The sequence below is a fragment of the Schistocerca gregaria genome, chromosome 3 (assembly GCF_023897955.1).
Source record: "Schistocerca gregaria isolate iqSchGreg1 chromosome 3, iqSchGreg1.2, whole genome shotgun sequence".
NCBI classification, from domain to species: Eukaryota; Metazoa; Arthropoda; class Insecta; order Orthoptera; family Acrididae; genus Schistocerca; species Schistocerca gregaria.
The window spans coordinates 314,420,185-314,441,896 of record NC_064922.1 but is presented as its reverse complement, the minus strand read 5'-3'; the positions used below and the strand labels follow the sequence as shown (position 1 = coordinate 314,441,896).

Below are 21,712 nucleotides of genomic sequence, written 5' to 3'. Positions count from 1 at the left end.
GACCAAAGCAAAATGAAAAGTAAGCCTCCTTCCTCTGAGGCATTGTTGGTGAAAGGGTTAACGGAAAGGTGTGGATCTTCACGGAAATCAAAGTAAACATGCGATTGCTCGTGAAGCGGAAAATAAAGAACAACTATATATTACTTTCGGAAATTAGTCAAAGAAAAATCCACTCAGCACACAAAGCAAAACGCCATCCAGCAATGGAGAAGTCAATTAACACGGACGCTCACCGTGAAAAAAAGGAAAAAAAATGCGATGTTCACTCCAAAGAAACAAGAAAGAAAAGAAATAATGCAATTCAATCAAGAAAAGCTCACTAGCAATCCTGACCAAACTAAAAGCAAGTAAACACAATGAAATGTCCTCGCAGCATCACGATCCCATACCAGAACATGGCAGAGTGGAAAACAAGAGGAAAATAAAGAAAGGAAAACAAAAATCCTCGCAATACACCATATACGAGGCAATTCCCAAGGGAGAAATGTCTCCCGATTACGTTATATTTTTCGTTCCTGATACTGAATATTCATGCATCGCTAAACGAATTCTCTCACTATCACGTCACAGTTTTAAGCAGGAATGGGGAAAATTAATTAAGTCGACATCGGTAAGGAGCAAAAGCATGCGCCAAAGCGACATTCAAAAAATTTGCAAAAGTCAGAACATAATCGTTACGAACACGGTACTTGCCGTGTTCAGTCCATAAGTAGGTGAGAAAATCTAAACGATCCGTCAGTTTGAGACAAAAGAGTGAATGAATGGTATGGCCGATTAACCAGATCGTGGCATTGCGTTTGGTTGATGGAAACGCCTTACACTGAGGTACGATTGCATCTGCCACTGTCACCTGCGCTATAGACACCCTTTTGACGAGACGAACCATATCCCGAGCAGTGTCCCACACAGCACGGAACCGACGGCACACGAAACGATGTTCAATGGTATCTTCGACATGGCACTCTTCGCATGCAGGGGACGGACTCAGATGAATAGAGTGCAGTTTAGCATTTGTAGGAATCGTGCCATTGACCACTTTATACCACGTTGCTCTGACAGGTGCAGGAAGCACGGGGAGGTGATGTTGCGCCAAACTGTCCGCCAGTCAGTATGTGGTAGGCGGTACTCCCACTTGTTTCTGGCCGGTAATCCCCGCAGAGCACGGACAATGTCGCCCACACGGCCCCCGCTGGTGCCACTATGCGCAAGATAGCTGCTGTTAAAATAAAAAAGCCGCACGTAATTCAGCGCAAAGGGTATGTGGCTGACAGAGACCGGAGCAACCACGGAAGGTGGGCGGTATTGGGTGAACAATCTGACCGTGGCACTGCTGGTGCCTTTCTCCAATACGGCCGTAGTCCGTTTGAGGAGGAGCGCCGCGCATTTGGCGGAAAAATCCACCAGACCGAGTCCCCCATCGGCCGGATGTAAGGTGCAGGTGGCTAATGAAACTTTGAAAATGTCCCCTTTCCAAAGGAGCCAGTACACGGCCTGTTTAATAGCGCGAGCTAGAAGCTTAGGAACCGGGAGTACCTGTGCTAAATACCACGCTCGAGCTAAGATGGTAGTGTTAATGAGATGCACCTTGTCATGGAGCGCCAAATGCCGGGCCGCATGAATTTTAACAACCGCCCTAACGGTGTGTAAGACGGGACGCCAATTCAGAGCCTCCATGCGCTGAGGATTATCAGATAAAATAACCCCCAGGACTTTGTGCTGCTGCACAACACTGAACCAATTTCGACGCACATGGCTCATGCGTGGAGTAAGAGGCAGCAAAACCGTCTTGTGAACATTCACAACGGCCCCCGTCGCCTTCTCAAACAGCCGGAGAACAGAGTACAGGGTATCTACATCGGCCGGCCGACCCAAGAACACCCCAAGATCGTCGGCATAAGCCCGACAAGTGAGGCGATCTTCCCCAAGTTGGATCCCGGGACACTCGCGGCAGATAGACCGCAGCAGCGGGTCGAGCGCCAAAGCGTAAAGTGTCATTGACAACGGGCAACCCTGTCTGACCGAGCGAGTTAGACGTATAGGCTGACTGAGGGACCCATTGACGATGACACTCGACGTGGCATTGCTCAAAAAACCCTGAACCGTGTGGGTAAACTTACGGCCGAAGCCCATTGCAATCATGACACGCCGCAAATAGGCATGGCCAACCCTGTCAAATGCATTCTGAAAATCGATCAACATAACCGCTGCCGACCGAACTCTGTTGCCACGTACAAAGCCGATACAGTCCCTATAGGCCAGAACGGCATCAAAAATATTCCTGTCACGCACAGCACACGTCTGATGTTCACAGAGAACGCGCGGCATGACTTGCCGCAGTCTGTGCGCGACGCACCTCGCCATGATCTTATAGTCCGCGTTTAACAGAGTGATCGGTCGAACAGTGTGGATATTCGGCGTCGCTTTCGATTTTGGAATGAGCGTGATGCATCCCGCTGCAAATTCCGTTGGTAGAGGAGCGCCATTAAGAATTTCATTCGCGATACCGGTTAACGTATCGCGTAAAAGGTTAAAAAACTGTAAATAAAATTCAGCGGGAATGCCGTCGATTCCGGGAGATTTCCCCCTAGGACTTCGCTTGACAGCTTCGTGCAATTCGTCGGACGTAAAAGCCTCATTAAGATGGACACGGTCTGTGCGACGTAAAACATTAGGAATCCCCTGTAAAAGACGACGCAGCGCAGCGGGTTCGACATCAACGTCCCGAAAGAGAGACTCAAAATGTGCGTGGATTTCTCTCTCAATCGTCACCCTGTCGGAAGTCTTTATTCCATCCCGAGTGACCCACGCATTAAAGGCCAATCGTTCGCGCATCTTCCGCTCTCTGTTAAGATGATAGATAGAGAGCGGCTCCCCGTCTACGGCACCCACAGGCTGGCACCGAGTAACCGGCCCTCTACCCTTTCGCCGCAGATCGGTCAAAAGTTCGGCCTGAAATTGTTTGAAAATGGGAAGAAGATGCGGCTGGGCCGTAACTTGGCGGGCGAGGTCCTTCAAACAGCTCTGATAAAATTGTGACGTCGAGCGACGCCAGTGCGCTGCGTCTCGGCTAAAATTAATTAAAAAGGTCCGGACTGCAGGTTTGGCAGTGCCAACCCACCACCCGAGAACGCTACTATCACCGGGTTTAGCCTGCAAAAGTTTGTGCCACATATCAGTGAAGGACTGCTGAAAATGAGAGTCGGCCAGCAGGCTGCAGTTAAACTTCCATAGATTTCTGCGATAGGAAGGCCTAAAAAATGGAAGCGAAAGTTCACAAAAATAACTGCAATGATCTGAAAAAATAACTGGCCTAACCTCAGATCGAACCACCGGGGCCGCTAGTGACGATGACACATAGATACGATCAAGTCGGCTGTGTCCCTGTGGATAAAAATAGGTATAGTGGGTTTGAACCGGGTGGAGCATGCGCCACGTGTCCTGCAGATTAAAACTTGTGAGAAGCGTGTGGAGTTCCTGACACTTGTTGGGGCGCGGCTCCTGATCGCGGTCATCGGTGACCGCATTAAAATCACCGCCGAGAATTAAATGAGAGGAATTCCGGTGCAAAACCTCACACAGCTCCTGACTATAAAAGAACCGCCGCGCCGCGTAGTCGCTACCGGAAGGAGCATAAACATCAACAAACGTGACGCCTTCAATAGTGCACGCAATAGCGCGGCCAGTAGGGAGACACTCGATATTAGTGACAGTGAGCCCGGGGCAGACTAAAATAGCTGTACCGATGACATTGTCTGACACCACATTATCCACAATAACGTAGTCACTCATATCAGTTAAAAGCAGGAGAGCCTCACGTGTCACTTCTTGCAAAAAGGCGACATGGCAACGGGTTTCACATAAAAGAGTTTTTAAGGCAAAGACCTTATGAGGACTACGCATTTTGTTAACATTAACAGTAAGTATATGCCACCGACGCGTGTCAGGAACCATACACAACGCAAGGAGCAACAAATACAGTGTGCACAAGAAGCGAGGCAGTATCGCTGCGAAGATAACGCGTAATGTAGACAAGATCGGTGACGGGGGGCACACACCAGACACAGCAAAGACAAGAAATAACAAGAAGAATAAAATTCAAAGAAGCGTGCACAACGGTATAAGCATTGGCATCACAAGGAGCACTCACTGTTTCAACACAAACGACTAAAAATTCCGCCAGCGGACAATAAACACCAGACACTTTCAAAGACTAAAACTTAGGTCCGCAAAAAAAATTGCATGCACATGTGCCGCTAAAACAATGCAAGGAAGTGGCAAGCACAGTAAAATATGTCTGAAACGGATGTTACACATCAGACGCGCGAAAAAAAACAACAAAAAGTATACGCACCACAAAAGCGGCACACGCACCGGTAAGACAGCACATGGTTTTGAGATTAACGGGGTAAACACACAAAAACTGCGTGTCAGGCCCCATACACAGCAAAACTACACAGCTGTGTGAGAAATAAAAGCGCACATCTGGAAAGGCACCCGTGTATCCGTAAAGATCCAAGTGAGCGGCAAGAACGACTAAAATGTGCCTCCGACGAGCGGCGGGCACCCAACACATTGAAAAATACCAGACACATTAAAATACACAACAAATAAAAACACACAACGACGGGTGCAGTGGCGCTGCCAAACTTACACTCGCGTGCGAAAATACAGGTTAAAACGCGCAACAGACCGGTGTCACACAAGATAGACAAGAATACGCCACAAAAAAAACAACGTTAAACTTAGGCAACGACGGATGCAATCACGCTGCCAAGCAAAGAGCAAAGTCACGCTACGTACCGGCTCCAGTGCCGTCGTCCACCTCCACGTCCGCTGCCCAGTCACACTTATCACCAGAAAACACGGGGGGCTGAACCACCTCCGTGTCCATACTAACAGCGGCACCGGAAGGAGCCGCCGTGGCAGGTCCAGCGCCGACGGCAGAAACAGATCCAGAATCCTGTGAGTGCGGCCGGATGCGACGGCAATGTGAGTCGTCCGATTTACGTTTGGCTGCCAAGTGTGCAGGCGACACGCCCTGAACAACGTCCATCGCCATACCGCTTGCCACAACAGGCTCCTTTTTAGTAAGGAGAACCTTTAGCTGTCGAACTTTCTCGTCCCGCTTGGATTCCGCGGAACTCACGGACGCCTCGGGCTGACTGCAAGCAGCAGGACGCTGCCGACGGCGATCGGAAGCCGGCGCCTGCCGCGAGTCAACAACCGCGCGCTGCGATGCCCGTTGCAATTTCTTTTGCTTAGAGGTGGACTTGTACGGTGGAACACAAGTCACCACCGGGGACGGCGTCCGCGCCTTACGAAAGGAAACACCTGAAATACTCGCGCTGCGAAAGCGGGGAACGTTTTCAGCCCTCTCAGTCGGCCTTTCGCGACGCGGTTTGGGTTCCGCGGGGGCGTCAAGACGCTCCTCACGATCAACAGCAACGGTGGCAGAAGCGGACACATTCTCATTCATAACAGAGGGAGCAGCCTCTGAAACGGGTTCCGATACGGACAGCGTTACAGCTGCCGGTACAGGGTCAGACACAATCGGTAGTTCAATTCTATCAACAGCCTGCGTGTCAGGCACAGTGGCTGCTACATCCACAGGCAAAGAAATCACAGGCAACGTCGGGGAGCTATCAGCAACAGGAACGGAAGGTGTAACGTCCATAGCAACAAAGTCGGTCGCAAGCTCAGGTGCAGACACACGACTCGCACGTGCGGGGGAGGCGCCAAGCGCGACCGACGCCCACGTCACCTCGTCCTGACCGTCTGTCCGTGGTAATTGCACAGGGCAACTACGTTTCGGACAGTCCTGTCGAAAATGTCCGGTGCCATTGCAAAACGAACAGGTCGCCGGTTGGCCGCTATAAGTAATAAAAGCCAGATGGCCAGCAACAACAACAAAAGACGGTATATGCTGTCGGACAATCATACGGACACTGCGAACACCGTTCTCAACGTCGTAATGATAAGCTGACGACCATTTCTCTTTTACGACCGAAAGCACCGTACCATACGGAAGTAAACTACGAGAAATGGTGTCATTACGTACTTCGAATGGCAGGTTAAACACGCGAACAGTGCGTATACCATAACCCGCGTTCGATAGCACAACATCACTCATTGTACCGTCAAGGTGCCTGATTTTACGTATACCACCATTCACATTGACTAGAGTATCACACATATCGGAAGAAGACAGTTTTAAAAATACCGAGTTAAGGAACGCGTCAAGTTGAACGCCAAGAACAACACTTTTCGGCAATTGAAGATCACTTTTAATCCATTCATGAATCTCGAAAGCCGTAGGCCTACGCACGGATCTATCAAACGCGCACTGAATATTGTTCTGACGATTCTCTGAATGATTGAGATCCATGGTACTCACAGGAATAACAAACTACTGCAGAAACAGCACCGCGAGGCACACGCCGCCGACCGCGATCCGCAAGTAAACACCGCCCGACACGACGCAGCGAGCGCGCGATGTGTTCGGGCCCACGGCTCCGAAGAGACTGGTGCCTAAAACCAGCGCCTTAGACCGCTCGGCCACGTTACCGTTATAGCGCCGACGACAATACGTTTCCTTAGTACTACAAAGATCACTTCGAATTGAAATATCTCGGCAATCGCTGTAACATGTATTTCCTCTGCTCTCCCATTGGAAGCGTCTCTTTAGGCCATCCACAACAAGAAAATGCCGTGCCCGCCGTGTGGTAGCGGCGCCACTTGTCTGAAGCTGTCGTAGTTAAGGCGACAGCATCAAGAGACGTTTTCGTGCCGTGACCAGGTTTCGAACGCACGCGTCCGAAGAGACTGGTGCCTAAAACAAGCGCCTTAGATCGCTCGGCCACGCTACCTGCGCTACCTTCGGCCCCAGTGTTCCTAGCATTTGTAGAAACGGTGCACGCCACAGCTTCCTGCTCCGCTGTTCATCCAATCCGTCGCACCTCAAACCACTGCCCTTTTCGACTACAGAGAGCAGCGGACGTCTGCGCCTCACGGCCGCCGGCATTACGTGTTGGCGATGAAGTGGTAGTACAAACTGCGGACTGCGGAACACGAGTGAAAAATCAAGAAAGCACTGTGATTTCGAGTACTCGTGCACTATCGTCACTGCAACGGTAGCAAGGCAAAACTTTCAAAATTGCCGTGACCAGGATTCGAACCTGGGTTATTGCGGCCACAACGCAATGTCCTAACCACTAGACGATCACGGCCACGCACGCGCCCACGGAGGCAGCTGGCTGGAGTGCAAGTGGCGATACACAGCAAAGCCTAGGCCAAGGTGTACGCCACAGCAGTGTCAGACACGGTCTCCATCACGTGTATACGAGTAAATGAACGTGCCTGCGCTGTCAGGACACTAACTAGAGTGGTTAGCTACATTCACCTCCCTGGCAGTGTCTTGCAGTCCTCCAAGCCTCTTGACTATGGGTATGTGGCTCGATAACAAGTGAATAGACGCCGCATCTCTCTCGCCGTCAGGTGCAGCCGCGAATCATACTTAACGCAGCTTTGTGCACGCGTCAGCGTAGCGTCAGTCGAGCAAAGTCGAGACAAGTCGCATTAGAGGAGCAACAAAAACTCACGTTTCCGGTACCGGGAATCGAACCCGGGCCTCCTGGGTGAGAGCCAGGTATCCTAGCCACTAGACTACACCGGATAACGACGCCAGTGCTCTTCCTGCGAACGCAGCAACCAGCCACGATTAACTGACGACAACTGTAAGAAATACACTCTTTCACGTTATAGAACGGCATCCTCTGGACGCATTTCATGGAGACGAACGCCAGCAGTGACGAGAGCAAAAGGCGCCTACAAATCCTGTCGTTGCTCCACGTACTGTTCTACGACAATTCACGAAGCAGACGCTCACGCCTTGTTGTGCTGTTTCCTTTGCGGGCAGTGGGTGCAGCTGTCTTCGACGCAGGAAACATTACACGTTTAGCAGTTGTGGGGTTGGAACCCACGCCTCCGAAGTGTCTGGTGCCTAAACCCAGCGCCTTAGACCGCTAGGCCACTCTACCTACACAACACGCGCGACACAGGAGCTGCGTCCTAGCCCACGACAACACACAGCAACGGCACAAAAATGAGACGTCAAAATTGGCAACGGTGGGATTCGAACCCACGCCTCCGAAGACACTGGTGCCTAAAACCAGCGTCTTAGACCGCTTTTTTTTTTTTTTTTTTCTTTTTTGGGCCTCCCTTCTCCCCACACAGCCCATCCATTCGCTCTCCTTTTATGCCTTCTTCGGCGAGCTTCTATGCTATATCGACTGATTTTTTTTTCAAATTGACTGTGACAGTTAGGGAAATGAAATGATGTTTGGCTTCTTCGCCATGTGAGGCTTCTCCTCCGTAGAACTGAAAATTGAAAAATTAAGGCTTCTTGGGAATTAATAAATTGTCACTCTTGCTTCATACTGAAAAAAATTAAACAAAAATAGAAAGATTGTAACTGAGGAACACGTGCAAGAAGCTTCCACTGCATTGTGTGCAACGAAACCACCTTCCGATATTACCGAGATCCTGGAAAATCATCATAGATGAAAGTAGTTGCTGGAGATATGGGGTTCATCCAGCAGTAAGTGTGAAGCCGCAGTGCCGTTTCGGGGTTCTGTCCGAGGCCTTCACGGCTACCGTAGCGGCCCTGGGGCACACGAAGTCCCCACCGTACTTCACCCTCAACAGCGATCCCCTACTTTGGCCTGTGACTACATTTTTCGTAGACGAGGGCTATTAAGATATTTATCCATCCCTTGTCTCTGAAACAGAATGTGTAACATGTTACCAAAAGTTTTTTTGTGGTCCCTGCGCGTACATATCTGATAATATTTTGCTCGTTCGTATAATTCGTATTCTAAAACACGGTCATTTCCGTGTTCAGATATAACATAATGTACATAATTGCCAAACAACCACAACACAGCATTGGTTTTCTGGACAGGGAAGAAAACACCATCGGGGAAGAGTAATTTTTCAACATTGATCTCAGTACTAACAGTTCTGGTTATAAAGGCTACCCGCCGTTGGAGTCCCCTCCATATTTCGGCGTATCCGCAAAGAGAAAGCGGTGGATCAATGTGTCAACTGCGTCACATCGGGTGCACACAATCGTGTCACTAAGACCAATGGAGTGCAACTTTTCGTTAGTGGAAACTACGTTATTAACAACTCGGTACCAGGTTGCCTGAATGTCGGAAGACAGTTCACGATTACTAATATTTTTCCAAATTCTTTTCCAGTCTTTGTCGGGATATCTGCACTCCATTTTGTTGACATGTTCTTTCGTTGTTAAGAGTTCCATTAATTTCCTGCAATTCCTTGATTGTGGATTCGTGACAATACTGTCCATGTAGCTAATCTCTAAAAAGAACTGGCGAATATATTTCAATTTATAATTAATTCCGCCTATATTTATGGGTGGACGTAAATTTTCTGGCTGTAGGAGTCGATACAGCCTGGCTGTAATACTATGTGGATGTTTTTCTATAATTTGTAGGGTCCTCTTTATATATAACGCCGTAGTCTTCCGCCATATATCTGTTAAACCTAGGCCACCTTCAGCGGAAGGTAACGTAACTGTACCGACTGCTACTCTAATAATATTCCCTGTCCATATAAATCGGCAAATGATACTCATTATACGTTTGGCAATGGGTTTCGAAACTGGCAATATTTGACCTATATATATAGCTTTTGATAAAATGGACCAATTAATTATTCTGATTCGTTGTTTAATGTTCAGATGTCTGGTCTGATTGAGTATTGTGGCTCCTCTGATTGTATCCAGTACTTTCTTCCAATTGTAGGTCATGGTCTGAAGCGGACATCGGTAAAAGGTGACACCCAGAGCGGTGTGACGATCGACGGAGCGTGCCCATTCCAAACGGACATCTTGAAGACCTTTAAGATTTAAAAACGAACTCTTCACCTCGTTAACCCTAGCGCCTGTAGCTTCACAAAAGATCTGAATATTCGTAGTTAATTTCTCTAAATCTTGTCCTCGTCATTGATAACGTTGTCGATACCTGTAGTTCGTAGCAAATCGTTCGCACAGTCTAGATTATACCGGGTATCAGTATATAACGTACGATAAAATCCATAAACTGCATTTAAAATGTCAGAGTGTTCCGTCAGCACCCGGTTATCGCCCACTCTAAGACAAGCAATAAACGCTCGTCTTCTATTTCTTTCATGTTCGAGTAAGTGGTACAGCGATGCGTTTTCGTCCTCCACCGTTGTCGGGACACGAGATTTAATTTTTAAACCCTCCAGCTGTTGTCGCTTGAGACTTATGAGGTGAGCCTTGATCTTCTTTATTTCAATGAAAACCTCATCAGTCATCTGCTGAGCTGATAGTTCCCTTAAGCATGTATAGTAAAATTCAACGGTATTGCGAGACCACATCGCTCGCTCCCTCCCGTAAGCTATTAGGGATGATCTCAATTTCTTTTTAGCACATGAGGTCCACCACGCAAGGCGAGAGCTGTATTTATGGCGCATACGTAGAGCAGCCTGCCATACCTCCGCTACTGTTCTTGATAGGGCACCCTCGAACAACATATGGGTATTCAGCTTCCATAAGGGGCGACCCCAATACGTTCCTTGCTTCTGAAACCGAATGCTGCATTTCACTGCGAGATGGTCCGAAAAGGTAGTGGGAATTACTTCGATACTACTGATTTTATTTTCCAGGTTTGCTGTGACGTATATTCTGTCTATTCTGCTTTGCGAGCGACTACTGATGTACGTAAATTTGACTAACGTGGGGTATTTGCTTTCCCACACGTCTGTCCACTTCATGTTTGTCACCAAAGCCACCAGTTCCCTGGAGAAGTTAAAATTTGGTCGCTGATCCTTTTTGTGAAGTACACAATTAAAGTCACCACCGATTAAAGCTTCCGCCGGATTCCCCTTAAGTAAATAGACCATATCGTTCTTAAAAAAATTAGCCCTATCATCTCTAGCGTTGTTACCAGAGGGGACATATACATTTAAAACAGTAGTAGTAAAAATTTTACAACTGATGCCCCTCCCATTTTCTAACAGACAGATATCCTTCACATCAATACCATCTTTGACAAGGATCGCAGTCCCACATGTGGCTTCCGGTGCAATATTTAAAATCTCTTGAAAACCTGGGACATAAAAGTTGTGGACATTAAATTCCTGTAGGAGGGCTATATCAGTATCCGACTGGTAAAGGAAATCTTTTAAAGAAGCGACTTTCGTTTCACTGCGAATCCGATTTATATTGATCGTGGTCACATTATATGTCAGTTCCGTTGGCATAGGTGCAGGTAAAAGAAATTGGCTAATGAAGTATACATCATGCAGAGTCACGTCTGTACCATTCCATTCTGTCTGTCAGAAAGAAAAATAGACATTAAAAAAAAAATTAAATGCCACTAGCATGTGTCAGGTCCATCTCCATTCCGTGGTCGGTGCGATCTTCTTGGGCATCGGCCCAATCAAGTCCGTTTCCTGAGACAGTTCGGTCTAAATCCATAGTAGTGCCGGTCTGCAAACCTGCGACGCCAAGCGGTGCGCGAGGTTGTTGTTGAAGATCATCTGCATCGGCACGACTCATCTCCGCTTCAGTACACTCGTTAACTCGTGCTACTGGGCATTGTTCTCGTTGTCGTTCATTATCCCTTAAATGTTTTAACTTTTCCCGCAATGCAGGAGCTAAACTCTCTGCTGCTTTGTGTGCCAATCTCCTCTTCTTGCCTTTCTTCGAAGATCTCTTCGGCGATCTAGCAGGAGATGAAGTTTGCGACCTGTCAGGAGAAGTACCGGATGATACGTCTGACGTCGCCTGTTCCTTTTTTCGGACAAAAGTCCGCGTATCGCATTCCACAACGGCAGAAGGAGGCGCATCTTTTTCCATGGCTCCCACTGGTAGCAACCCAGTCACCAATTCTACACTATCGCTCGTTGTGGTTTCCTTGACGCAAGTGTCTTCTGTGGGCGCCAACGTGAAACCAATGTCCAGATTGCTATCTTCGTTCATAGTTCCCGCAGAGTGGATGCCTGGAGCGTCCACTCCTCGGAAGCTAGTGGCAATATCCTCACGTTGGTGGGAATCCTGACGACGCAAGGAAACCTCCGTTCTGGGTATTTGGGGATCTTCGGCCGAGTCCGCGGAAGAACGAGCAACCACAGTGGGAGAGTTGGAAAAAGTTGGCGTCGGCATAGATTCGAGGGGCGCGGAGCTGACCGGCAGACCATCCGCAAATCTAGAGCTTGAAGCCGGAGTATCATCGACAACCGCCCGCGAGGCAGCAGGCTCCCCGCGCACAGGCGGCACCGACTCGCCTCGGCTGCGGAAGTCAGCAGCGGCAGCGTATGACAACTTCATACCAACAACAGGGCCGGAACTCGGCATCTCGTCACGCGGTAACTGCGGGACACGCCTCCGTGAACATTCTGCACGAATGTGCTCCGTGGAATTGCATAAAGCGCAAGTCCGCGGTTGCCCATCATAGATAATCAAAGCACGATACCCACAAATATTAAGATAAGAGGGGACATGCTTCTGTAATTCAATCTTAATTTGCCTTACGCCGTTCAAGACAGGAAACATATGAGCTTCAGACCACCTTTCTGCCACATTGGAAATAATTCTGCCATAAGGCCGAAGGGCAACATTAAGTTCTTCGGGCGGAATTTCAAAAGGGAGCTCAAACACTCTGATCGTACGAATCCCGTACCCAGCATGACTAACAGCAACGTCACTCACATTCCCATAAGAATGATTAAACTTCACGCTACCTCCGCAACGATCCACAATGGAACTACATAATTCTGCACTTTTCATCTTCAGATACACAGCATTTGTCACAAACGAGAGATAAACTCCGACAACATCAACACCGTTAATCAATACTTTTTCGATAAACCATGCTTTAATTTCAAATGCTTTAGGTCGAACGAAATTTCGATCGAAAGTAAACTTGATTGTGTCTTTCCTCAAATAATTCGACCTATTCATTCTAGAACTTCATGAATACAAGTGCAACACGAATAGCGGCTTAGCAGCACCACTAACCTCAAACGCAGCGACTCAGCCTGTGTTTACTACAGCCAGACGTCCAGCTCCGCCACACGTCCGCCCCGCTCGGAGGCTGACTCGCAACTGCGAGGCTGAGCTATACCCCCTTTCACAAACTTTCTGTCCCCATAACTTAAGGAAAATTATTATACTCTGTCTGGCTAAAGACGTCTAATCGAGCAAAATATTGCGTAATCATTATCTCTCAGTTATATATTAGCGTTAAACGATATAAATAACAAAAATATTAGACACTTCGCGCCTGGAGAAAGTGCGAGTCGGCGCCTTCACCTTAATGTCAGAATGCGAAAATTCACTAGTAGCTTTTTTCAAGCAGGTTCTGTTCGTCCGTTCTCTGTAATCGTTTGGTATCTGATTAAATTGACATACTCGCCCATGGCTTCCGTAAACGAAAATTTCACTGTGACCCCGACGTGATTTGAACACGCAACCTTCTGATCTGGAGTCAGACGCGCTACCGTTGCGCCACGGAGTCGACGCTGCTAAGTTCTTATCATGAATAGGTTCCTCGAACACTTACTGTACCGTTCAAACCTAAGAAACAATGACAGTAGGATCCACGAGAGACTCTTCCCAGATGTACTTGCGCTGGCGGGGGTGTAACTCAGTGGTAGAGTGTCTGCTTCGCATGCAGAAAGTCCTGGGTTCAAATCCCAGCTCCTCCAATTTTTGTTTCTCCGTGCAGCAGTATATGAAAACTTTTGCCTAGCACCATATTCTATCAAATTCAGCGTACAAGATTCTTCCCCAAGCAAGTGGATTTCTTACAGTTCGACGCCATAGCGGGAGGACGATGACCTGCAAGACCCTGGCCTGCGATCCCCCCATTGAAATGTTGCTCCAAAGCATTCGGTATGGCGTGCGGAGTGCATCTCAATCATTTCAAACATGTATTTGCAACTAAATGCGACAATCGTTATTTGTTTTTTCAAGATACTGAAAAATGAAGGGGGCACCCGGGATTGAACCGGGGACCTCTCGATCTGCAGTCGAATGCTCTACGACTGAGCTATACCCCATTTCACAAACTTTCTATCCCCATAACTTAAGGAAAATTATTATACTCTGTCTGGCTAAAGACGTCTAATCGAGCAAAATATTGCGTAATCATTATCTCTCAGTTATATATTAGCGTTAAACGAAATAAATAACAAAAATATTAGACACTTCGCGCCTGGAGAGAGTGCGAGTCGGCCCCTTCACCTTAATGTCAGAATGTGAAAATTCACTAGTAGCTTTTTTCAAGCAAGTTCTGTTCGTCCGTTCTCTGTAATCGTTTGGTATCTGATTAAATTGACATACTCGCCCATGGCTTCCGTAAACGAAAATTTCACTGTGACCCCGACGTGATTTGAACACGCAACCTTCTGATCTGGAGTCAGACGCGCTACCGTTGCGCCACGGAGTCGACGCTGCTAACCTCTTATCATGAATAGGTTCCTCGAACACTTACTGTACCGTTCAAACCTAAGAAATAATGACAGTAGGATCCACGAGAGACTCTTCCCAGATGTACTTGCTCTGGCGGGGGTGAAACTCAGTGGTAGAGTGTCTGCTTCGCATGCAGAAAGTCCTGGGTTCAAATCCCAGCTCCTTCAATTTTTGTTTCTCCGTGCAGCAGTATATGAAAACTTTTGCCTAGCACCATATTCTATCAAATTCAGCGTACAAGATTCTTCCCCAAGCAAGTGGATTTCTTACAGTTCGACGCCATAGCGGGAGGACGATGACCTGCAAGACCCTGGCCTGCGATCCCCCCATTGAAATGTTGCTCCAAAGCCTTCGGTATGGCGTGCGGAGTGCATCTCAATCATTTCAAACATGTATTTGCAACTAAATTCGACAATCGTTATTTCTTTTTTCAAGATACTGAAAAATGAAGGGGGCACCCGGGATTGAACCGGGGACCTCTCGATCTGCAGTCGAATGCTCTACGGCTGAGCTATACCCCCTTTCACAAGCTTTCTATCCCCATAACTTAAGGAAAATTATTATACTCTGTCTGGCTAAAGACGTCTAATCGAGCAAAATATTGCGTAATCATTATCTCTCAGTTATATATTAGCGTTAAACGATATAAATAACAAAAATATTAGACACTTCGCTCCTGGAGAAAGTGCGAGTCGGCGCCTTCACCTTAATGTCAGAATGCGAAAATTCACTAGTAGCTTTTTTCAAGCAGGTTCTGTTAGTCCGTTCTCTGTAAACGTTTGGTATCTGATTAAATTGACATACTCGCCCATGGCTTCCGTAAACGAAAATTTCACTGTGACCCCGACGTGATTTGAACACGCAACCATCTGATCTGGAGTCAGACGCGCTACCGTTGCGCCACGGAGTCGACGCTGCTAAGCTTTTATCATGAATAGGTTCCTCGAACACTTACTGTACCGTTCAAACCTAAGAAATAATGACAGTAGGATCCACGAGAGACTCTTCCCAGATGTACTTGCTCTGGCGGGGGTGTAACTCAGTGGTAGAGTGTCTGCTTCGCATGCAGAAAGTCCTGGGTTCAAATCCCAGCCCCTCCAATTTTTGTTTCTCCGTGCAGCAGTATATGAAAGCTTTTGCCTAGCACCATATTCTATCAAATTCAGCGTACAAGATTCTTCCCCAAGCAAGTGGATTTCTTACAGTTCGACGCCATAGCGGGAGGACGATGACCTGCAAGACCCTGGCCTGCGATCCCCCCATTGAAATGTTGCTCCAAAGCCTTCGGTATGGCGTGCGGAGTGCATCTCAATCATTTCAAACATGTATTTGCAACTAAATGCGACAATCGTTATTTGTTTTTTCAAGATACTGAAAAATGAAGGGGGCACCCGGGATTGAACCGGGGACCTCTCGATCTGCAGTCGAATGCTCTACGACTGAGCTATACCCCCTTTCACAAACTTTCTATCCCCATAACTTAAGGAAAATTATTATACTCTGTCTGGCTAAAGACGTCTAATCGAGCAAAATATTGCGTAATCATTATCTCTCAGTTATATATTAGCGTTAAACGATATAAATAACAAAAATATTAGACACTTCGCGCCTGGAGAAAGTGCGAGTCGGCGCCTTCACCTTAATGTCAGAATGCGAAAATTCACTAGTAGCTTTTTTCAAGCAGGTTCTGTTCGTCCGTTCTCTGTAATCGTTTGGTATCTGATTAAATTGACATACTCGCCCATGGCTTCCGTAAACGAAAATTTCACTGTGACCCCGACGTGATTTGAACACGCAACCTTCTGATCTGGAGTCAGAAGCGCTACCGTTGCGCCACGCAGTCGACGCTGCTAAGCTCTTAACATGAATAGGTTCCTCGAACACTTACTGTACCGTTCAAACCTAAGAAATAATGACAGTAGGATACACGAGAGACTCTTCCCAGATGTACTTGCTCTGGCGGGGGTGTAACTCAGTGGTAGAGTGTCTGCTTCGCATGCAGAAAGTCCTGGGTTCAAATCCCAGCTCCTCCAATTTTTGTTTCTCCGTGCAGCAGTATATGAAAACTTTTGCCTAGCACCATATTCTATCAAATTCAGCGTACAAGATTCTTCCCCAAGCAAGTGGATTTCTTAAAGTTCGACGCCATAGCGGGAGGACGATGACCTGCAAGACCCTGGCCTGCGATCCCCCCATTGAAATGTTGCTCCAAAGCCTTCGGTATGGCGTGCGGAGTGCATCTCAATCATTTCAAACATGTATTTGCAACTAAATTCGACAATCGTTATTTGTTTTTTCAAGATACTGAAAAATGAAGGGGGCACCCGGGATTGAACCGGGGACCTCTCGACCTGCAGTCGAATGCTCTACGACTGAGCTATACCCCCCTTTCACAAACTTTCTATCCCCATAACTTAAGGAAAATTATTATACTCTGTCTGGCTAAAGACGTCTAATCGAGCAAAATATTGCGTAATCATTATCTCTCAGTTATATATTAGCGTTAAACGATATAAATAACAAAAATATTAGACACTTCGCGCCTGGAGAAAGTGCGAGTCGGCGCCTTCACCTTAATGTCAGAATGCGAAAATTCACTAGTAGCTTTTTTCAAGCAGGTTCTTTTCGTCCGTTCTCTGTAATCGTTTGGTATCTGATTAAATTGACATACTCGCCCATGGCTTCCGTAAACGAAAATTTCACTGTGACCCCGACGTGATTTGAACACGCAACCTTCTGATCTGGAGTCAGACGCGCTACCGTGGCGCCACGCAGTCGACGCTGCTAAGCTCTTATCATGAATAGGTTCACCGAACACTTACTGTACCGTTCAAACCTAAGAAATAATGACAGTAGGATCCACGAAAGACTCTTCCCAGATGTACTTGCTCTGGCGCGGGTGTAACTCAGTGGTAGAGTGTCTGCTTCGCATGCAGAAAATCCTGGGTTCAAATCCCAGCTCCTCCAATTTTTGTTTCTCCGTGCAGCAGTATATGAAAACTTTTGCCTAGCACCATATTCTATCAAATTCAGCGTACAAGATTCTTCCCCAAGCAAGTGGATTTCTTACAGTTCGACGCCATAGCGGGAGGACGATGACCTGCAAGACCCTGGCCTGCGATCCCCCCATTGAAATGTTGCTCCAAAGCCTTCGGTATGGCGTGCGGAGTGCATCTCAATCATTTCAAACATGTATCTGCAACTAAATGCGACAATCGTTATTTGTTTTTTCAAGATACTGAAAAATGAAGGGGGCACCCGGGATTGAACCGGGGACCTCTCGATCTGCAGTCGAATGCTCTACGACTGAGCTATACCCCCTTTCACAAACTTTCTATCCCCATAACTTAAGGAAAATTATTATACTCTGTCTGGCTAAAGACGTCTAATCGAGCAAAACATTGCGTAATCATTATCTCTCAGTTATATATTAGCGTTAAACGATATAAATAACAAAAATATTAGACACTTCGCGCCTGGAGAAAGTGCGAGTCGGCGCCTTCACCTTAATGTCAGAATGCGAAAATTCACTAGTAGCTTTTTTCAAGCAGGTTCTGTTCGTCCGTTCTCTGTAATCGTTTGGTATCTGATTAAATTGACATACTCGCCCATGGCTTCCGTAAACGAAAATTTCACTGTGACCCCGACGTGATTTGAACACGCAACCTTCTGATCTGGAGTCAGACGCGCTACAGTTGCGCCACGGAGTCGACGCTGCTAAGCTCTTATCATGAATAGGTTCCTCGAACACTTACTGTACCGTTCAAACCTAAGAAATAATGACAGTAGGATCCACGAGAGACTCTTCCCAGATGTACTTGTTCTGGCGGGGGTGTAACTCAGTGGTAGAGTGTCTGCTTCGCATGCAGAAAGTCCTGTGTTCAAATCCCAGCTCCTCCAATTTTTGTTTCTCCGTGCAGCAGTATATGAAAACTTTTGCCTAGCACCATATTCTATCAAATTCAGCGTACAAGATTCTTCCCCAAGCAAGTGGATTTCTTACAGTTCGACGCCATAGCGGGAGGACGATGACCTGCAAGACCCTGGCCTGCGATCCCCCCATTGAAATGTTGCTCCAAAGCCTTCGGTATGGCGTGCGGAGTGCATCTCAATCATTTCAAACATGTATTTGCAACTAAATGCGACAATCGTTATTTCTTTTTTCAAGATACTGAAAAATGAAGGGGGCACCCGGGATTGAACCGGGGACCTCTCGATCTGCAGTCGAATGCTCTACGACTGAGCTATACCCCCTTTCACAAACTTTCTATCCCCTTAACTTAAGGAAAATTATTATACTCTGTCTGGCTAAAGACGTCTAATCGAGCAAAATATTGCGTAATCATTATCTCTCAGTTATATATTAGCGTTAAACGATATAAATAACAAAAATATTAGACACTTCGCGCCTGGAGAAAGTGCGAGTCGGCGCCTTCACCTTAATGTCAGAATGCGAAAATTCACTAGTAGCTTTTTTCAAGCAGGTTCTTTTCGTCCGTTCTCTGTAATCGTTTGGTATCTGATTAAATTGACATACTCGCCCATGGCTTCCGTAAACGAAAATTTCACTGTGACCCCGACGTGATTTGAACACGCAACCTTCTGATCTGGAGTCAGACGCGCTACCGTGGCGCCACGCAGTCGACGCTGCTAAGCTCTTATCATGAATAGGTTCATCGAACACTTACTGTACCGTTCAAACCTAAGAAATAATGACAGTAGGATCCACGAGAGACTCTTCCCAGATGTACTTGCTCTGGCGCGGGTGTAACTCAGTGGTAGAGTGTCTGCTTCGCATGCAGAAAATCCTGGGTTCAAATCCCAGCTCCTCCAATTTTTGTTTCTCCGTGCAGCAGTATATGAAAACTTTTGCCTAGCACCATATTCTATCAAATTCAGCGTACAAGATTCTTCCCCAAGCAAGTGGATTTCTTACAGTTCGACGCCATAGCGGGAGGACGATGACCTGCAAGACCCTGGCCTGCGATCCCCCCATTGAAATGTTGCTCCAAAGCCTTCGGTATGGCGTGCGGAGTGCATCTCAATCATTTCAAACATGTATCTGCAACTAAATGCGACAATCGTTATTTGTTTTTTCAAGATACTGAAAAATGAAGGGGGCACCCGGGATTGAACCGGGGACCTCTCGATCTGCAGTCGAATGCTCTACGACTGAGCTATACCCCCTTTCACAAACTTTCTATCCCCAGAACTTAAGGAAAATTATTATACTCTGTCTGGCTAAAGACGTCTAATCGAGCAAAATATTGCGTAATCATTATCTCTCAGTTATATATTAGCGTTAAACGATATAAATAACAAAAATATTAGACACTTCGCGCCTGGAGAAAGTGCGAGTCGGCGCCTTCACCTTAATGTCAGAATGCGAAAATTCACTAGTAGCTTTTTTCAAGCAGGTTCTGTTCGTCCGTTCTCTGTAATCGTTTGGTATCTGATTAAATTGACATACTCGCCCATGGCTTTCGTAAACGAAAATTTCACTGTGACCCCGACGTGATTTGAACACGCAACCTTCTGATCTGGAGTCAGACGCGCTACCGTTGCGCCACGGAGTCGACGCTGCTAAGCTCTTATCATGAATAGGTTCCTCGAACACTTACTGTACCGTTCAAACCTAAGAAATAATGACAGTAGGATCCACGAGAGACTCTTCCCAGATGTACTAGCTCTGGCGGGGGTGTAACTCAGTGGTAGAGTGTCTGCTTCGCATGCAGAAAGTCCTGGGTTCAAATCCCAGCTCCTCCAATTTTTGTTTCTCCGTGCAGCAGTATATGAAAACTTTTGCCTAGCACCATATTCTATCAAATTCAGCGTACAAGATTCTTCCCCAAGCAAGTGGATTTCTTACAGTTCGACGCCATAGCGGGAGGACGATGACCTGCAAGACCCTGGCCTGCGATCCCCCCATTGAAATGTTGCTCCAAAGCATTCGGTATGGCGTGCGGAGTGCATCTCAATCATTTCAAACATGTATTTGCAACTAAATGCGACAATCGTTATTTCTTTTTTCAAGATACTGAAAAATGAAGGGGGCACCCGGGATTGAACCGGGGACCTCTCGATCTGCAGTCGAATGCTCTACGACTGAGCTATACCCCCTTTCACAAACTTTCTATCCCCTTAACTTAAGGAAAATTATTATACTCTGTCTGGCTAAAGACGTCTAATCGAGCAAAATATTGCGTAATCATTATCTCTCAGTTATATATTAGCGTTAAACGATATAAATAACAAAAATATTAGACACTTCGCGCCTGGAGAAAGTGCGAGTCGGCGCCTTCACCTTAATGTCAGAATGCGAAAATTCACTAGTAGCTTTTTTCAAGCAGGTTCTGTTCGTCCGTTCTCTGTAATCGTTTGGTATCTGATTAAATTGACATACTCGCCCATGGCTTCCGTAAACGAAAATTTCACTGTGACCCCGACGTGATTTGAACACGCAACCTTCTGATCTGGAGTCAGACGCGCTACCGTTGCGCCACGGAGTCGACGCTGCTAAGCTCTTATCATGAACAGGTTCCTCGAACACTTACTGTACCGTTCAAACCTAAGAAATAATGACAGTAGGATCCACGAGAGACTCTCCCCAGATGTACTTGCTCTGGCGGGGGTGTAACTCAGTGGTAGAGTGTCTGCTTCGCATGCAGAAAGTCCTGGGTTCAAATCCCAGCTCCTCCAATTTTTGTTTCTCCGTGCAGCAGTATATGAAAACTTTTGCCTAGCACCATATTCTATCAAATTCAGCGTACAAGATTCTTCCCCAAGCAAGTGGATTTCTTACAGTTCGACGCCATAGCGGGAGGACGATGACCTGCAAGACCCTGGCCTGCGATCCCCCCATTGAAATGTTGCTCCAAAGCCTTCGGTATGGCGTGCGGAGTGCATCTCAATCATTTCAAACATGTATTTGCAACTAAATGCGACAATCGTTATTTCTTTTTTCAAGATACTGAAAAATGAAGGGGGCACCCGGGACTGAACCGGGGACCTCTCGATCTGCAGTCGAATGCTCTACGACTGAGCTATACCCCCCCTCACAAACTTTCTATCCCCATAACTTAAGGAAAATTATTATACTCTGTCTGGCTAAAGACGTCTAATCGAGCAAAATATTGCGTAATCATTATCTCTCAGTTATATATTAGCGTTAAACGATATAAATAACAAAAA

At 46.9% G+C, this 21,712-nt stretch overlaps 29 non-coding genes across 29 annotated transcripts; 9 read left to right on the top strand and 20 right to left on the bottom strand.

Annotated features, from left to right (window-relative positions):
- Positions 1–7,154: 7,154 nt before the first annotated feature.
- Trnah-gug (transfer RNA histidin (anticodon GUG)) lies at positions 7,155–7,226 on the bottom strand. The gene has a single exon. It is a non-coding gene; the product is annotated as a tRNA-His (tRNA).
- A 374-nt stretch (positions 7,227–7,600) lies between these two features.
- Positions 7,601–7,672, bottom strand: Trnae-cuc (transfer RNA glutamic acid (anticodon CUC)). The gene has a single exon. It is a non-coding gene; the product is annotated as a tRNA-Glu (tRNA).
- A 5,821-nt stretch (positions 7,673–13,493) lies between these two features.
- Positions 13,494–13,565, bottom strand: Trnaw-cca (transfer RNA tryptophan (anticodon CCA)). The gene has a single exon. It is a non-coding gene; the product is annotated as a tRNA-Trp (tRNA).
- Positions 13,566–13,683: 118 nt separating this feature from the next.
- Positions 13,684–13,755, top strand: Trnaa-cgc (transfer RNA alanine (anticodon CGC)). The gene has a single exon. It is a non-coding gene; the product is annotated as a tRNA-Ala (tRNA).
- A 282-nt stretch (positions 13,756–14,037) lies between these two features.
- Trnac-gca (transfer RNA cysteine (anticodon GCA)) lies at positions 14,038–14,109 on the bottom strand. The gene has a single exon. It is a non-coding gene; the product is annotated as a tRNA-Cys (tRNA).
- Positions 14,110–14,426: 317 nt separating this feature from the next.
- Trnaw-cca (transfer RNA tryptophan (anticodon CCA)) lies at positions 14,427–14,498 on the bottom strand. The gene has a single exon. It is a non-coding gene; the product is annotated as a tRNA-Trp (tRNA).
- A 118-nt stretch (positions 14,499–14,616) lies between these two features.
- Positions 14,617–14,688, top strand: Trnaa-cgc (transfer RNA alanine (anticodon CGC)). The gene has a single exon. It is a non-coding gene; the product is annotated as a tRNA-Ala (tRNA).
- Positions 14,689–14,970: 282 nt separating this feature from the next.
- Trnac-gca (transfer RNA cysteine (anticodon GCA)) lies at positions 14,971–15,042 on the bottom strand. Its single transcript has one exon. It is a non-coding gene; the product is annotated as a tRNA-Cys (tRNA).
- Positions 15,043–15,359: 317 nt separating this feature from the next.
- Positions 15,360–15,431, bottom strand: Trnaw-cca (transfer RNA tryptophan (anticodon CCA)). The gene has a single exon. It is a non-coding gene; the product is annotated as a tRNA-Trp (tRNA).
- Positions 15,432–15,549: 118 nt separating this feature from the next.
- On the top strand, positions 15,550–15,621 carry Trnaa-cgc (transfer RNA alanine (anticodon CGC)). Its single transcript has one exon. It is a non-coding gene; the product is annotated as a tRNA-Ala (tRNA).
- Positions 15,622–15,903: 282 nt separating this feature from the next.
- On the bottom strand, positions 15,904–15,975 carry Trnac-gca (transfer RNA cysteine (anticodon GCA)). Its single transcript has one exon. It is a non-coding gene; the product is annotated as a tRNA-Cys (tRNA).
- Positions 15,976–16,292: 317 nt separating this feature from the next.
- Positions 16,293–16,364, bottom strand: Trnaw-cca (transfer RNA tryptophan (anticodon CCA)). The gene has a single exon. It is a non-coding gene; the product is annotated as a tRNA-Trp (tRNA).
- A 118-nt stretch (positions 16,365–16,482) lies between these two features.
- Trnaa-cgc (transfer RNA alanine (anticodon CGC)) lies at positions 16,483–16,554 on the top strand. The gene has a single exon. It is a non-coding gene; the product is annotated as a tRNA-Ala (tRNA).
- Positions 16,555–16,836: 282 nt separating this feature from the next.
- Trnac-gca (transfer RNA cysteine (anticodon GCA)) lies at positions 16,837–16,908 on the bottom strand. Its single transcript has one exon. It is a non-coding gene; the product is annotated as a tRNA-Cys (tRNA).
- Positions 16,909–17,226: 318 nt separating this feature from the next.
- Trnaw-cca (transfer RNA tryptophan (anticodon CCA)) lies at positions 17,227–17,298 on the bottom strand. The gene has a single exon. It is a non-coding gene; the product is annotated as a tRNA-Trp (tRNA).
- A 118-nt stretch (positions 17,299–17,416) lies between these two features.
- Trnaa-cgc (transfer RNA alanine (anticodon CGC)) lies at positions 17,417–17,488 on the top strand. Its single transcript has one exon. It is a non-coding gene; the product is annotated as a tRNA-Ala (tRNA).
- A 282-nt stretch (positions 17,489–17,770) lies between these two features.
- On the bottom strand, positions 17,771–17,842 carry Trnac-gca (transfer RNA cysteine (anticodon GCA)). Its single transcript has one exon. It is a non-coding gene; the product is annotated as a tRNA-Cys (tRNA).
- A 317-nt stretch (positions 17,843–18,159) lies between these two features.
- Trnaw-cca (transfer RNA tryptophan (anticodon CCA)) lies at positions 18,160–18,231 on the bottom strand. Its single transcript has one exon. It is a non-coding gene; the product is annotated as a tRNA-Trp (tRNA).
- Positions 18,232–18,349: 118 nt separating this feature from the next.
- On the top strand, positions 18,350–18,421 carry Trnaa-cgc (transfer RNA alanine (anticodon CGC)). The gene has a single exon. It is a non-coding gene; the product is annotated as a tRNA-Ala (tRNA).
- Positions 18,422–18,703: 282 nt separating this feature from the next.
- Positions 18,704–18,775, bottom strand: Trnac-gca (transfer RNA cysteine (anticodon GCA)). The gene has a single exon. It is a non-coding gene; the product is annotated as a tRNA-Cys (tRNA).
- Positions 18,776–19,092: 317 nt separating this feature from the next.
- On the bottom strand, positions 19,093–19,164 carry Trnaw-cca (transfer RNA tryptophan (anticodon CCA)). The gene has a single exon. It is a non-coding gene; the product is annotated as a tRNA-Trp (tRNA).
- Positions 19,165–19,282: 118 nt separating this feature from the next.
- Positions 19,283–19,354, top strand: Trnaa-cgc (transfer RNA alanine (anticodon CGC)). Its single transcript has one exon. It is a non-coding gene; the product is annotated as a tRNA-Ala (tRNA).
- A 282-nt stretch (positions 19,355–19,636) lies between these two features.
- Trnac-gca (transfer RNA cysteine (anticodon GCA)) lies at positions 19,637–19,708 on the bottom strand. The gene has a single exon. It is a non-coding gene; the product is annotated as a tRNA-Cys (tRNA).
- Positions 19,709–20,025: 317 nt separating this feature from the next.
- On the bottom strand, positions 20,026–20,097 carry Trnaw-cca (transfer RNA tryptophan (anticodon CCA)). The gene has a single exon. It is a non-coding gene; the product is annotated as a tRNA-Trp (tRNA).
- A 118-nt stretch (positions 20,098–20,215) lies between these two features.
- Positions 20,216–20,287, top strand: Trnaa-cgc (transfer RNA alanine (anticodon CGC)). Its single transcript has one exon. It is a non-coding gene; the product is annotated as a tRNA-Ala (tRNA).
- Positions 20,288–20,569: 282 nt separating this feature from the next.
- Trnac-gca (transfer RNA cysteine (anticodon GCA)) lies at positions 20,570–20,641 on the bottom strand. Its single transcript has one exon. It is a non-coding gene; the product is annotated as a tRNA-Cys (tRNA).
- A 317-nt stretch (positions 20,642–20,958) lies between these two features.
- On the bottom strand, positions 20,959–21,030 carry Trnaw-cca (transfer RNA tryptophan (anticodon CCA)). Its single transcript has one exon. It is a non-coding gene; the product is annotated as a tRNA-Trp (tRNA).
- Positions 21,031–21,148: 118 nt separating this feature from the next.
- On the top strand, positions 21,149–21,220 carry Trnaa-cgc (transfer RNA alanine (anticodon CGC)). Its single transcript has one exon. It is a non-coding gene; the product is annotated as a tRNA-Ala (tRNA).
- A 282-nt stretch (positions 21,221–21,502) lies between these two features.
- On the bottom strand, positions 21,503–21,574 carry Trnac-gca (transfer RNA cysteine (anticodon GCA)). The gene has a single exon. It is a non-coding gene; the product is annotated as a tRNA-Cys (tRNA).
- Positions 21,575–21,712: the final 138 nt, after the last annotated feature.